Consider the following 15,664-nt stretch of genomic DNA (forward strand, 5'->3'; position numbering starts at 1 on the left):
AACTCTAACAAGACATGTGTCAACAGTTTAGGTGCAGAACAGTTTTTGGAAGGGTGTGCAGAGAAATCTTCAATACCCTAGCAAGGAATAAAAGGTTGTGTTCTAAACACACTTTTCTAATTCCAGTGGTCCTTTATTTCAGGTCCCAAAGCTACAAGACACCCCCTCTGCATCTCCCTATATAAGCTCTGATTGTTGTAACTTTTAAAATTTCTGCTTGAATATCAGCTATTTTGGTTCTTCTTCATGGGAACAACTCTTGAATGACTTATATAACATTTTTATATATATATTTTTAAATGATTTGTAACTGCCACCCTCCAAAAACATGAAGAATTTAAAAAGTATACAAAGTAGAAAAAACATTTATATTCAAGACTATAAACAAGAGCTGTGATAGATAATCAAGTCTGAAAATGTCAACTTCACTCAGAAAACACATCAGTCTTTGTGAATCGCTCAATTCTCTAAGCATAATTCTCAATTACCTCTATTTTGTTATAAAGGACATCAGCTCCATTTTATAGGTGGGTAATATTCCATGAAGCATACATATCACAATTTCTTGATCCATTCAGCAGCTGATGGACATCTTGGCTAATTCCAAATCCTAGCTATTGTGTGTTGAGCTGCTATTGCATGGGAGTACAGATAACTGCTTCTTCATATGCTACATTCATTTCCTTTGAGTTAATGCCCTAAAGTGGAATGACTAGGTTAATTTGGTAGATCTATTTAAGTTCTCTGAGGATTTTGAATGCTGTCTTCCTTAACTAACCACCTATATGATGTAATGGCATGCAGATATCAATTAGATAATATTGGCTAGTAATGTATGTTGGCTCTGCTGTTTAGTAGGTAATTCTTGGTCAATTTGATCTGCCCATTGATGAACTGTGATGTCGTGGTCTCCCATATTTGCTATATTGGAGACTATATTTCTCTTATAAACATTAATGTTTATTTTAAATACCTTGGTATCTAACAATGGAGACATACACATTTACTATAGTTATATCTTTCTGTTGAATTGATTGATCCTTTATCACTTCATGATGCACCTCTTTGTCTATCGAACAATTTTTGTGCTAAAATCCATTTTACTGGATATTAGAATTGTATCTCCTGCTTATTTTTTATTTCTGATAGCGTGTATTTTCTGATCTTTTCACAGTCTATGTGCATCTTTTTAAGTGACAGGATTTTCCTGGAGGCAGCAAATCGATGGGTCTTGCTTTTTGCTCCAGTCATCTTCTGTGTCTCTTTTAACTAGAGAATTTGGTTTGTTTTCATTCAAGATGATTATGGATAAATAATGGCTTGGTCATTTCATGCTTTCCACAAATATCCCTAAGATTTGTTTTGGATTTTCTTTATACTTTTACTAGAAAAGTTGCTGCTTTCACATCTCTTAATGATACTGACCACCTCTCTGTTTCTTAAGGCATATGTTTATGAACCATTTGTAAGTTTGGACAAGTAGTGAGACATTCTTTAAATTTGCTTTGGGAAGTCACTTTCATTGGTAAATGACAGCTTTGTTGATACAGTATTCTGAGTTCAAAGTCATTTATAGTTTAGTACTTATATTGTGGCTCTCCATTCCCTACCAGGGTATAGGACTTTTGATGAGAAATCAGCTGAAAATCTAACAAAAGATTCTTTGAAAATAATTTGTCATTTTCCTTGTGCATATCTTAGGATTTTTTTAATTTATATTTTACAATTGAAGTTTGACTGTCATGCTGAAAATCTTTTATAGTTATGAGTGTAAGTTCTTTGTGTTTCATGTACTTGATGAATGCCTTTCTATTTCTCCATATTAGAGATGTTTTCTATCATCATTTTTTTTAAGATTTACTTTTATTGGAAAGTCAGATTTGCAGAGAGAAGGAGAGACAGGGAGAAAGATCTTCTGTTCACTAATTCAATCCTTAATTGGGTGCAATAGTTGGTGCTGAGCCAATCCTGAGCTGATCTGAAGCCGGGAGCCTCCTCCAGGTTTCCCACGTGGGTGCAAGGTCCGAAGATTTTACACCATCATCAACTCTTTTCCCAGACTATAAACAGGGAGCTGGAAGGGAAGTGGACCAGCCGGGACATGAACCATTGCCTACATGATATCCCGGCACATGCAAGGCAAGAAATTCAGCCAGTAAGCCATTGTGCCAGGCCCTCGAGCATCATTCTTTTTTTTTCTGTCATTCTTTCAATCCAACTTTTTCCATGGTTAAGCAACTCCTAAGACATTTATGTTTGGTCATTTGGTAGACTAGAATAAATCTAAAAAATTGTTTTGGGATTTTCAATTTTTTTCTTTCTGCATGTGTGTAATCAAGCTTTTTCTGATGATTTGTCTTACAGTCCTGTTGCTCTTTGTTCTGTGTCATGGAGTTAAAGCTTTCCATTATTTTTGAAATATTGAATATTTCAGTTCTGGTATATCAGTCTGATTTCACTACAGTACCTACTTCCTGGCAGAATGTCAGCCTTCATGATCAGATACAATCCCTCTCTGCCAAAGAAAACCCCACCCATGCATCCCTGTGAGCTACAAGAATGATCTGTGTGTTTTTCAGTCTAAGCAGAGAGGTGTGTGAGATGTCTTCGGGAATTCTGAGCTCGTGAAGTTTAAAACAGATATCTCCCATAAGGCAACCACACTTCTGCCTCAATACAGTGTCAGAATTCGCACAGTCGAAATATGCAGTATTTCCACAGTCACAGGATGCGTGGGACCCACACTCAGCCACGTGTGCCTCCACCATCTATGAGATAGTGTGACATTCCCAGAGCCACTTACTTGCCCAATAGGAGTTGGTAGAAGCTCACTTCAGTAATTTGAGTTGAGATGCCTTGAGAGAGTAACGCAAGGGGAATGCTTCATTGTTGTAAGTGTGTGATCTGACATACCAACACTCAAGATAGAATAAAGTCAAAGGGTACTGACAGCAGTCTCAATGTGCTTCATTAACATGGCAATTCCACCCTACTAGTCAATGGAGGCTTTTGAGGTGGAAGGGGGGAATTAAAACCAAATGGCCTAGCTTCACAGGATTAACTATCTAACTCCCACAAGTGCTTTAAGCTTGACTGAGAGGCAGTGTGGTCCACGAGATGCTTCTTCAGGCAATATCACCAGTGACACTGATTGCCAGTGTCCTCTTGCCTCACTTCAAGAAGGTGGAATTCCCTCTAGCCACGGACTGCAAGAATCACAAGAGGTATTGCCCACTGTTCACTATATAGTTTGATTATCCTGAACTCCATGAACTCTTTCTATGGAATTTTCTCCACTGGAATTGTACTGTCTTCCTATTTCTCCTGTCATCCTCATGTGGTCAAAATCAGCACATCTTTTCAATTTTCAGTACCAAGTCAACTTAGCTGCTAAGCCATCAGTGTATAGGGTAGAAATAGTCTGTTCTGTGTGTACCTCACTGGGCTGAGTCCATGGAAGCATGAGTACCAATCCCTCTCCTGGGAAATTACGTGGTGCCCAAGTTTGTGTCTGTGCATGGTATATCTCTGTGTGTGCATGGATATGTGTGTTGTGTGTGTATGTGTGTGATGTGTGTGTGTGTGTGTGTATGGACGTACACATTTACCCAAACTCGTGAGATCTCACTTCTGACCTTGCTCCAGTCATTCTGCAAAGGTTGCCATACAACCCCAGAATCTTGGGCTCACCCCATTTTCTTCTCTCCAGTTGTTTCCCTGTTCACACTGGTTATTCTGCGTAGCAGAAATTAATCCCTTCAGGCTTGCTCATGTTAGCGTACTTTGATAAATTTATTGTCTGTGCCTTTGTTAACTCTCAACTAAATTTTTCTGTCACATTTGAATTCCATTGTTGATAACAGTGGTGCATTCCAATAGCATATAACTAATGTCAGCCAGTGACATCTGAAACTCATCAGGGAGTCTCTCATGAGGTTTTTACCAGTTCCCAGTACCCATGACTCTAACTAGAGTCAGAGGGCTTGTAACCACAAACAAAAATCATTATTTTCTGTTCATTTTGTACTGAATTGTGACCGTCCAGCTGGGATGGCCATTTGCCCACTGGTGAGATGACCCGAGACTCAGGTCCAGGCCCACCCTCCCTACTCCCCAGTCTCAGTGCCCTTACTGCACCCTGTGTGTGGTCTGAGATTTCCCATCTGTGTCTCCTGCAGTTGATTTCACTTGTTTCTGTCCATGATCTGTGCCCTCTGCCCCTTTGATCTTGTTTTGTGCCTTTCCATGGCTCATCCATGTGGCACATATGATACACCATATCCCAGGTGTCAGGGAGGGCCTCTCTCTGTAAATATGATCTCAGCTTTTGGGTTGGCTGTTACGCATTTTAGCTACTTAGTGTCAGCACACATGATACAGAATGTGGGCCATTCCATGCCCTGGGAGGGAATGAACATACAGAAGGCTGTTAGTTGTTGCTAGTGTGCAAAATGGATGAGATGGTTGAGTATTGCAATGTATATAATTTCCCAGTGACTTTCACTTCACTGTCTCTAAGGCCTCAAAGCATTCTCTTTAGCCTATGGTCCACACTTCTTCCCAGTTTCATTGAGTCTTGAGGATTAGATTAATGCTAATTATTTTGATCAACTCTGTATAGATAAATCAAATATGTATACTGAATCTTCTGAATGTCTATAAAACCTTATAAATGAGCAATAGGATTCTTATCTGCTCAATCTCACTCTCTCTATGAATGATCATTCCTTTAGGACATATCAAAGTTGCTAAATATGAAAATGTTTGTGAATCCTCTGTTGGAATCATTAGACAATGAAAAATGACATTCATGTGCAATACACAATCTGTGCTAATATAGATGGCTTGACTATCTTGCCAAGAAAGTAATATTTTAAATAAATTGTGAGATATAATGGTCTCATTATGCATGAAGTGGCTCCCTATTTTGGGGGACATTTTTTCACTGATTTGATTTTATATAACTCAGACATTAAATAATGAGATTGTGACATCAGCAAGTATATTATTTAAAATTCATTTGTTAAACATTCATGAAGCAACCAACTAAAATATGATTTACAAGCAGTTCAAGGTTACCAAATGTATATAACACTCACTTCTTTTTTTAACCCAATGAAGCATTAGTCAGTTTCTTCAGATTATGTAAATGGAAAGTGTGCACACTGCACCAACTACAAAATTTTAAATCCAAGGTTTCATTTCTGTTAGAGACCATAATATGTGATAAATTGAATTTAAAATTAATTATTTAATAGACAACAACGCTCAGGAATCAGTTCTTCAGTCACATCCACAGTACAAGTATTCAGTGGCTATGGTTGACCAGTGACAAACAGTGGAAAACAAGCAAACCAAGCATGTCAAGGGTTGTAGCAAGTTCTATTGGATGGCACTGAATTGGAAAATGATAGATATTTGTATTAGCCCTTTTTCAAAAGAAACAATACTTCTTGGAATACAGTTGATAAAGTGGTGCATAATCTCTCTATCATCTCTTATCAGTCACCATGGAAAGCTTGTGCTCCTTCCATCACCACAAGTCCAGTGAGAGCATCATTAAGACACACGGTGACAACAACAGGGAGATTACCTGATAGTTCTGACTTCAGTAAACAACAGGCTGCTTCAGTACTGTAAGGGGAGTACACTGGGCTTTCAGGCACATTAGCTTGTAAGAGTAATTATTTGCATTGAAATGTGTTTATCTTAATATCTGTTAAATTGAGTCTATGTACCTAACATGATGAAAGACTTTTTAAGAAATTACCTCACCATCTTCTGTGTCTTCCATTAATGCATATTGTGTGTCTCTAGGAGAGATATACTGTTATTTTGCTATGATATAACTCCAGCCACTTACATAGGAAACATATTTCATATTGATAACTATTTTAGTCTATTCCTCTCACAATATTACATTAGACCATATCAGGTCCTGTAAGTGAGTTATTAAACTCTGCTACTCGACTTCAAATCTACAATCCAACTGAGAGTAAAACAGATGTTTTAAGAGCTAAGGCCATGGAAAGGATATGCCCCATCAGTCACTTCTCTGAGGACTAGGATTCCCGTGTTCTGCCAGGGCCATCACTGTTTTCTCTCAGTCGAATCTGAAAAGCCTTAACAGCCATCACTGGTACTACTCGCTAGTGTCTAGGACTCTCATCATGACATATGTTCACGCATTGATCAAAATCTCTTTGAAGAATCTTGCTGTAAAGGTAGAGCTCAAATCTCAATTAGACTTTATTGCAAAAAAAATCCATTTCTATCTTAACTGGACTGGGCTTTAATAAATTTGAAACATACTCACTTTATGATATTGCAATCTTCTATGAAATGTATTTCTTGTGGTTTGTGCTGATTACAACTGGCTGTAGTGCAACTTAAAATGTGCTACTCTGCTTTCACCTGTTTTTATTGTTTCAGGATCTTGTGTGGTTTTGTTTTGTTTTGTTTTGTTTTGTTTTGTTTTGTTTTAGCTACTTAGAGTCCCTTTTATTCCCATATACATTTCAGTGTAATTTTTAAAATACTTATTCATTTTAATTTAAAAAGCAGAGTTTACAGAGAGGAAAGAGAGAGAGATGGGAGAGATCTTCCAATTGCTGGCTCACTCCCAAAATGGTGACCATGGCCAGAGCTGGAATGGTCTGAAGCTGGAATAAAGGATCTTCTTTCCAGTATGTCACATGGGTAGAAGGGCTCAAGGACTTAGGGATATCCTCTGCTGCCTCACCAGACCAAAACAAAGAGCTGAATTTGAAATGGAGCAGCCAAGACATGAAGTGGCAACCATATGGCTGCAGTACCACTATCACAGTTCCTGTTTAAGGATTTTGTCATAAAATCATGCTGTGTTTTATCAACTGTTTTCTCTGTATCAATTTAAGATTATCACAATGTTTTTATTCTTGCTTGTTAATGTAACTGCATGCGTTGAGTCATACAAGGAAGGAATCCCCCTTGATCTTGGTGAATTATCTTTCTGTTATGTTTTTGTGAATTCTATTAGCTAATATTTTGGTGAAAAATACTTCATCTGTTTTTATCGGTGATATTGATCCACAACCTTCATACTTTTTTGCACCAAAATAAAACCTTTTTCGAAAATATTTTTTGTTATTGTATGATACAATTCCATAGGCCCTGGGATTTCCTTTCCCCCTTCCCCAACCCTATACACTTTATTATTACAAAAACCTAACCCTGTATTATTACAATATCACAGTTCTTCATGAACGGTCCTAAGTCCATCATTCTGCTTTTTAAGTGTATCCTAACATTGTGGGTATGGACAATTGCAGAGAATCCTGCATGCTATTGTGAAGATATATTTAAGAGTTTCATTGGAAATCCATCCTTAATCTGGAAGTAGAGATGAACACTGCATTGTATCCTCATATCTAGATATGAGAGTCTCCATTACACAGTTACTACACATCCTCCTCAACAACAGGAAGAAAAATAGACATTTACAGCACCATGAAGTTAAGTAACATGCTACTGAATGACTAACGCATCACTGAATCAATGAAAATCAAGGAACTTCTTCAAGAGTATGATGATCTAGGAGACAGTGAGAAATTTAACATGAGAAAGAAAATGTTTTGAAAAATATGAAAACAAAACCAATGGCATAAAAATCCATGAGAAATAGTTTCTGCTGATCTTTGTGAGATGTGTCTTCTGTAGACAATAGATAAATGGGCTTTGCTTTTGATCCAGCCTAATAATCCATGACATTTATTGATGTGTTTAAACCATGTACATTCAGGGTAGTATGGATAGGCGGTAATTTGATCCTGTCATTTTAACAGTGGGTTGGTTATTCATTGTTTTAGTCTTCTGTTGTCATTTTACTGGGATCTTCTTCACATTAGCCTTTGGATTAGGTAGGTGCTATTCCTTTTCTCTGACAAGAGAACATCTTTAAGTATCATTCGTATGACAGGTCTGAAAGAGGACTATTCTTTTCACTTTTTTTACTGTGGAAAATTTTTATTTCATTTTTAATTGACAAAATAAAGCTTTGCCTGGTACATTATTCTGGGCTCACATTTTTTTTTCCTTTTAGAATTTGGAATGTGTTGCTCTGTTCTCTTCTGGCCTGCAGATTCTTCTGAGATGTCACATGTGAGTCTGATTGGGGTTCCTGTGTATGTCAATTGATTTTTTCATGTACACATTTAAGAATAGTTTTCTTATGTTTGATTGAATAGAGCTTGATGTGTCATGGTGAAGATTGCTTTCACTCAATCTTAGTAGGAGTTCTGTGCCCCTCCTGTATGTTGTGTCCCACTTCTTTCTCCGTATTAGGGAAGTTTTTCTTTATTATTTCATTGAATATCTTTAAATCTAGCTTATTTTTCTGTACCTTCTGGAACTCCCATAACTCTTCTATTTGGCCTTTCAACAGTTTTTCCTAATACTTGAATCTGTTTTGGTTTTTTTGTTTTGTTTTGTTTTGTTTTGTTTTAGCTTGACCCTACTCTGTTTCCAGCTTTTTGTTTGTTTCCACACTGTAGCAATTCTGAGATTCTTCCTTCTGCCTCATTACTCTATTGCTGATGTTTTCCATGAATTTTTTTTTGCTCCATTGTGTCTTTCATTTTTTATAATTCTGCTTGATTTTGTTTGAGTGATGCTATTTTATGTGTGCTGTTTTCCTTAAATTCCTGTATGTGCTTCTCATTGCTGATTTATAACAGGCTTTTAAGTTCTTTATCCCCTATTTCCTCCGTGTATTCCTCAGTTAATTCTGAGGTTGGCAAAGCCTTTGCTCCCTTGCAGGATGGGGGTTGGGGAGTGGTTGTCAATAATACTCATTGTGCTTCTGTCTCTTCTTTTGCTCTTGTTCATTGCACTTGTGGTTAGCAGATTCTTCTCCTTAGGGCAGCTTTCTAAGCTGTGTCATCCACAAGTTTACAGGTCAATTTTACTGATTGCACTTGATACCCGGTTCCTTGCTTGCAGTCACTTGTGCCACTCCCTCCAATGAGTTTGAGGCATGCGCTCCTGTGTTAGACTTATACCACAGCCTATGAAGCCCAGCTCCTGGCTCAACACTCTCCATCTCCTGTGACTGTGTGCTGTGGCTGCATTGCTGTCTACATAACCTTGTTCCCTTTTCCAGTTTGAGCATTTCCCAGGATCAGGGAGACACCAGCTGTCCTAAATAATTAGCTTGTTGGTAGTGCTGATATTGCCGAAATCTTCTGACTGTTAGTTCTGAGGGCCAGTTGGATCTATTTTCAGTAGGACCTGTAGGATGCCATACCGGTACCATTTTCCCTGTGGGATCAGTGCAATGCACTTAGCTGGAAGTAAGTTCGTTCCCCGCTCAGTGCATACACTGCTCACTGACGCCTTCTCCAATCAATTATAATAGATTGTATGCAACCAGAATCCACATCCTTAAAATTTTCAAACTTGTTGATATTTGCTGTTTTTAATAATTCTTTATGCTTCTTTTTTATTTCTGTTCTTTTTTCATACACTTTTTACCTACAATTTTATTGAACTTGGTCTTCTCCCTTTGTGACTATTTCAGATACTGGTTCTTAAAAAATTTTCTCATTTCAAAATCCAATTTTTAGTTTCACTGACAATTTGTAACTTTTCATTTCAATGTTAGTCAGAAATTCAATTATCAAAGTACTGTTGCAATTGGTAAATATGGTGTTATTTTAGAAGCAAGTTACAGTAAAGTTGGCATTCATTATAGATTTAAAAGTATACAAACATATGGTAAAATATATTCCACTTGATTATTATGGTAATCACCAGTTTTGTCTCCATCATAAAAATTACCATAGTTTTTTTTTTAGCATTTTAAGACAGTTGACGTCATTATAATACCAAAACATTATGAGAATTTCAGATGAAGAAATATGTGTGTTAATAGTGTTTATTGATAGAGTAACATCAGCTGGCAAAACCAACCATGATTTGCTCCTAAGACAAATTTTTTAATAAAAGGGACAAATTCCAGAACAATAAGTAGGTAAAACATAAAATAGCATTGAATTACTGTAAAGTGCCACTTTGGATATGGAATTTAATGCAGGTACTGCTAAAACAACGAATATCACTCACCAAATATCACTCTCCAATAAGGAGGTGATAGTTCTAGAAGTCCTATCAAATGGTGAAGTCTTTATTGCTAATTTCAAATGTTACAGAACATTAGGCTTTAAAGTCCTAATTTTAATACTTTGCTGTAGTGGCTTAAGGATGGTGAAACTCGGGTACTCTGAATGCAGTGGGTCTTATCAGAGAGCAAGGAGCGGAGGACACATTGTTCACGCTTTTCTAAATCCCCATTAGATAGGATTGTCTGCGCTCTCACCTCCTAACCTTGTGTGGTCAAATATGGATCACATCTGTTATTTTGCCCTTTATATTCAACAATATCATGTTTGTTTTTCCCATTTCTTCCATTTGAAACATTCTTCATATTAAATACTATTTTTAAACACACAACATTAAAGGATAAATTTAGCAACTAAATTAAAACTGAAGGGGCATTTATACATAAATCATTTTTTTATACTTCAGAAATGTTTCATTTACAAACCCCTGAAACAAGCCGAAGTTCATAGTACCCAGTAATACTTTGTACGCTAAAATGCTGATCAACATTATTTCTACAAAAAGATATTTTAATGTAGTACCTTCTGAATGTTCTCGAGGGATCAGCATAAAAGCATTACATTAATGTGGAAATACCAGGTTACAAATGTAAGGTAACTGTCAAATGTCATATTTCTGGCTTACCAGAAAACCTAAGAGTGGTGTCAAGCTTAACAACTTGGTTAAGTGAAGCAAGAAAATGAGTAGAGGAGTCAGAGAGTTACACAAAGATTTAAGAGTTCAGATAATCCTTAGCCCTTCTGAGAAACTATAATGGGGAGACACTTAGTGAATATTTCTGTAACATGGCAGTGTCAGTCCGTTATAGCAATCATTGTTTTGACGTAAACAATTACCACTGCTTTTGCTCACTGGAAAACGGGATTCAGTCACTACTTACTAAACTGATAAAGACAAATCCCTCACAGTCAACAAGACAGTTTCATTCCAAAAGATTAAGGAAAAGTATACTTGTTACTCATGATTACTTTTAGATGTAACTGAAACTACACTATGTAATCATGCTATTGTGCATAGTTAATTCCAGTTACCATTTTTTATACCAAACAGTCATCAACTTCACAAACAGTATGCACCAAAAGAAGTATAATGTTCTAGCAAAAGATTACACTTAATTTTCTTTTAAAGATAGAAGAACTAAGTTTAAGGAAAAACTTGCTTTTCTTGATATTTCATTTCAAAATAACTGATACAATTTCAACAAAGAAATAATTATATATTTTGCCCAACATCAAATAACCTGCAAAAAGACTCTAAGAAAGATGCATTTCTTGTTCAATTTCCAAAAATAAAGGCTTTCTAATTGAAAGTGTTTTTAGTTTCCTCACTCTCTAAACATTAAAAACAAAAACAAAAAGCCGTACAAACAATGCTCTCTCTCCTTTGAATAGCTCACATTTGATTGTCACATATAGTGTGTTTAGCACCAACACTTAATCAAATCCCAAAGATGTTTACTTCCCAAGACCTGACAGTCTTCCATTCAAACTATTTAGTTTGTTTCCATGGCAACACTGTGGGATTCCTTAGCTACCATAAGTAGCATTAGCTGACTGCAGAATTTCTCAACCTGCTTTACATCTTGAGCTTGATCTGTTCTATACACCAAACAAGCTAAATCATCTGTTACTTTAATACACAAACTTCCGCCAGAACGTCTCTATTTGAAAACCACACGTGCCTTCATGGGGTCAGCGAGGTAGAGCTTCTCGGTGGTGTGGCTGGCCTCTTCCCATGTCTGGTGCTTAGGTATGGTGGCCAACAATGACTCAGGAGGGAATGAGGCAGCCGCAGGGACCACCTATTGCGCCGCCTACCCACCTGTTCCCGGGCTGCCTACCGGTGCACTGTACCTGCTGCCGTAAATCATTCTAAAAGCAAATGTTATTTAAAAGTTTTGAAGGGAATCAGGAATATTAGTGATGGTGATAACTTTTCTATCATGCATATTATTCCCTTTTGGTATTGCAAAGTATTTCCCTCCTACTTCTGCAAGGATTTCAATATACTTATCAATATTAAAAGTTAATCTTATAAGCCTATACACTAAAACTAAATTCATTTTAAGAATGAATTTGGGAGCTGGCTCGATGGCGTAGTGTCTAAACCCTCGCCCTGCAACTGCCAGAACCTCCTATGGTTGCTACTTGGTGTCCCTGATGCTCTACTTTCCAACCAGCTCCATACTGTGGCCTGAGAAAGAAGTGGAGGCCAGCCCAAAGCCTTGGGACCCTGCACCCATGTGGCAGACCCAAATGAAGCTCCAGGCAAATGGCATCAGATCAGCTGAGTTCAAGCCATTCTGGCCATTTGGGAATGAACCATCAGACAGATGATCTGTTTCTTTGTATCTCCTTCTCTCTGTATATCTGCCTTTCCAATAAAAATTAATAAATCTCTTTAAAAAGTAGTTGAACTTATGTAGCATGCTTTCATGTAATAATCATAGGCTAATAATTTTGAAAAAATGTAATATATAATTGCAAACAGTATTTCTGGATACATTTTTGTAGGCAGAAAAACATGGCATCAATCACTATAATAAAAACTTGTTTTCATTGATACCTGTTAAAAACTCACTATTGTTTAGTATTAGAATATTGCCTGTTTTATATTGCCATAAGATAAAATGTTGTGAAATTTTCTAAACTATCTTAAAATATTTCCAAACATTGGAGAACAAAACAAATATTTTGGAAAATATACTGAATTAGCTCAGGTTTGGTAAAAATAATGAAATAACATTTCATTGAAATATATAATGTAAATTGTATATATGTTAGAATGAGTGGAAATTTGTGAATTTCAAGCTTAAGCATATAGAAAAGATGTACAGTTTTACAAATATGTTCACTTATGCAATTATATAATTCATAAAGTTGATCATTTCTGTCTAGATGGTTTAATGTAGAGGATGGATATCATAAGCAGAGAATTTTACTATTATTTCCCTACTAATAATCTAGCTTTATCTTAGAAACCATCTGCTCTTAGAGAACTTGTTCTAGATACAGAGAAATAAACTCAATACTAAGCCTCTGTTATGAATTCCTAAGATGTGGTTATAGGGAATGGTTGGCACCAGCTCACCTCCTTCCAGGAACAGAAGCATCAGACCTGTCCTTGGCATCCTTAGAGTAACAGTCACCCCAGGAAAAACATGAACTTCCTGGATTTCTGAGAAGCAGCAGAGAGCAGCTGGTTCTGCTCTTCTCCCGTTTGGACTCATTCCTCCAAGGCAGGCCTGCCTGGGCGGGTTGTCTGCTCTCAGTCCCTGTTAACAGAAAAAAGTGAAAGAGCAAGTTTGATTTCAGGACAAGTACAAAGCACAGCTGATTTCTCAAATTATCCCCATTTGCTCTAGGTGACTCCTGGGAACATTCCCACTGGGTCTCCTGTCCTGTCAACATCTCACTGAAAGGACACAGCACGGGTAAGTCAGGTAACTGTCCCCACCCCCAATCATATTCATGAAAGAGATTTTCTGCAGGCGACACATCCCTGAGCCAAGGACTCTGCACTGGGAGCAGAACACAGGCTGCATTTCCTCCACTTTCCTCTACTGCAGTTTAAGTGCATTTCTGAGGGCAGGATGATGAACTTTACAGCACGGGGACCCAATGTCATGATAACTTATTCCGAAGACATCATACTCGGTCTCCAGTATTGGGCCACATCCTCCTGAGTCTCCACTGCCAGCTTCACTCACTCAGTCATTCTTACTCCACACTGCTTTTGATTTTTACAATTAAATACTTACAATTTATTTAATAACCACCAAATTAAGCCTGCACTAAGAACTCAGTGATTCATAAAGGCTGTCTCCAGACATTTACAGCACCATGTGTTCATTCACAAGTGAACTACAGTCTAATAAAAATAACTAAACAAAACCTAAGATTATTCTTCACCATCTGAATATGTGCTTTTTACTGGAAGACACCCACAGGACCCTAACCATACAAAAAAAAAATCTGACTTCATTTTGCCTTCATATTCAACCTGGTGATTGAAATTCTCTGAATGTTGCCTCATTTTCAGTTCTGGCTGATTCACAAATCCCTTAATGATTAAATAAATAGACTCTGCTAAACAGATTTTCTTTAATATGTTAACAGAGTCTGAGCAATTCTACTCTATCGCTATTCAGTACAAAAGAGCCTTCGGATCCTCCCTCACTCAGAAGAGGAGATTAAATCACCACGTGACAATCAGGAAACATGGTGCTTTGGAAACCTGAGGGAGCTTCTTACCTAGGTGCCGTAGGACACATTTCACAGGGTGCTGTTCATGCTGGCATTTCACCTTCCCAGCTCATAGTAACCAGATACAGCAGGACGCAGGAGCATCCTCCAACACATGGCAACACCACCCTGAAGCATAATTGTGCCTTACTCACCAAGTGGCTATAGACCACCTAAAGACATACTAAACTCAAGGAAGATAGGTCTTACATCTTTTCCCCTTTGTCTGGACTGCAAAAGAATCTCAGATGCCAACATCACCTGTAACAAGAGCTGTTAACTGAATGTTCTTGATCATACCAGAAAAGCACGACTACATGGGTATATCAAAACAAGTCAAGCAGCTATTTTACTTCAGCAGATTTTCTGTAATCTACACATGAGGAAAAGTCATTATCACCAACCAAGAGAGTAAAAATGCCATAAATGGGGTGGAATTTAGAAATAGTACTGGAAATGAGTTTCTCCTGCATCTACAGCCCATGAAAAATCACTGTGATTTAAGTTCATCATACAATCCTTTACCTCTCTCTCTTTTTGTAAGGTACTGGTATAATTCTATTCAATAGATGTAAGATAGATATTTACTTGTTAGTCTGGCCCAATTCCTGAAAACTCATGTGAGGATTTATCTGTTATGCTAAAATGTATTATTTACCAAATGGAATCTGTAGTCTCAACAAATGTAGATAACGCACATAAGCAGGATCTATTGAAATAAGAAAGCTTATAGAAAAATCATTTGTGTTATTAGATAAGTAAACATGTGTTCCCATTGGAAATATTAAAGTACAAACCCCCAAAAATGTTGACTATATATGACTTTATTTCACAGATCTTTGTAAAATGTAAAGTACATTGACATGCCTGTATATTTACATCCTATTTATTATTATTCATGCTTTTCAAATTCCATTTCATTGATTTCTTATCTATTCTTTTTCCCAGTACCAGTTTTGTTTATAATTACCCAGTAGTACGTCTTGAAGTCTGGCATTAAGGTGCTTCAAATTTTGTTTTTTTATTATTTAAGATTGTATTTGCTACTTGGAATTTCTTGTATTTCCATAACAATTTAAGCATACTTTTATCTAAATCTGAGAAGCATGTCCTAGGTACTTGGAATAGGACTGCACAGCATCAGTAGACTATTTTCTGTAACATAGACATTTTTGATATTAAGTCAACCAGCACATGAGTATAAATGATTTTACTTTTTTGGTGTCTTCTATTTATCTTTTCAATAGTTTCTAACAATCATA

At 37.0% G+C, this 15,664-nt stretch overlaps 1 pseudogene; it reads right to left on the reverse strand.

The window, feature by feature from the left end:
- Nucleotides 1–11,650: 11,650 nt before the first annotated feature.
- Nucleotides 11,651–15,399, reverse strand: LOC121151014 (annotated as a pseudogene).
- Between the last annotated feature and the right edge of the window lie 265 nt (nucleotides 15,400–15,664).

Source organism: Ochotona curzoniae, unplaced genomic scaffold (genome assembly GCF_017591425.1).
Source record: "Ochotona curzoniae isolate NIBS_2020 unplaced genomic scaffold, NIBS_Ocur_1.0 contig_2229, whole genome shotgun sequence".
Classification (NCBI taxonomy): Eukaryota; Metazoa; Chordata; class Mammalia; order Lagomorpha; family Ochotonidae; genus Ochotona; species Ochotona curzoniae.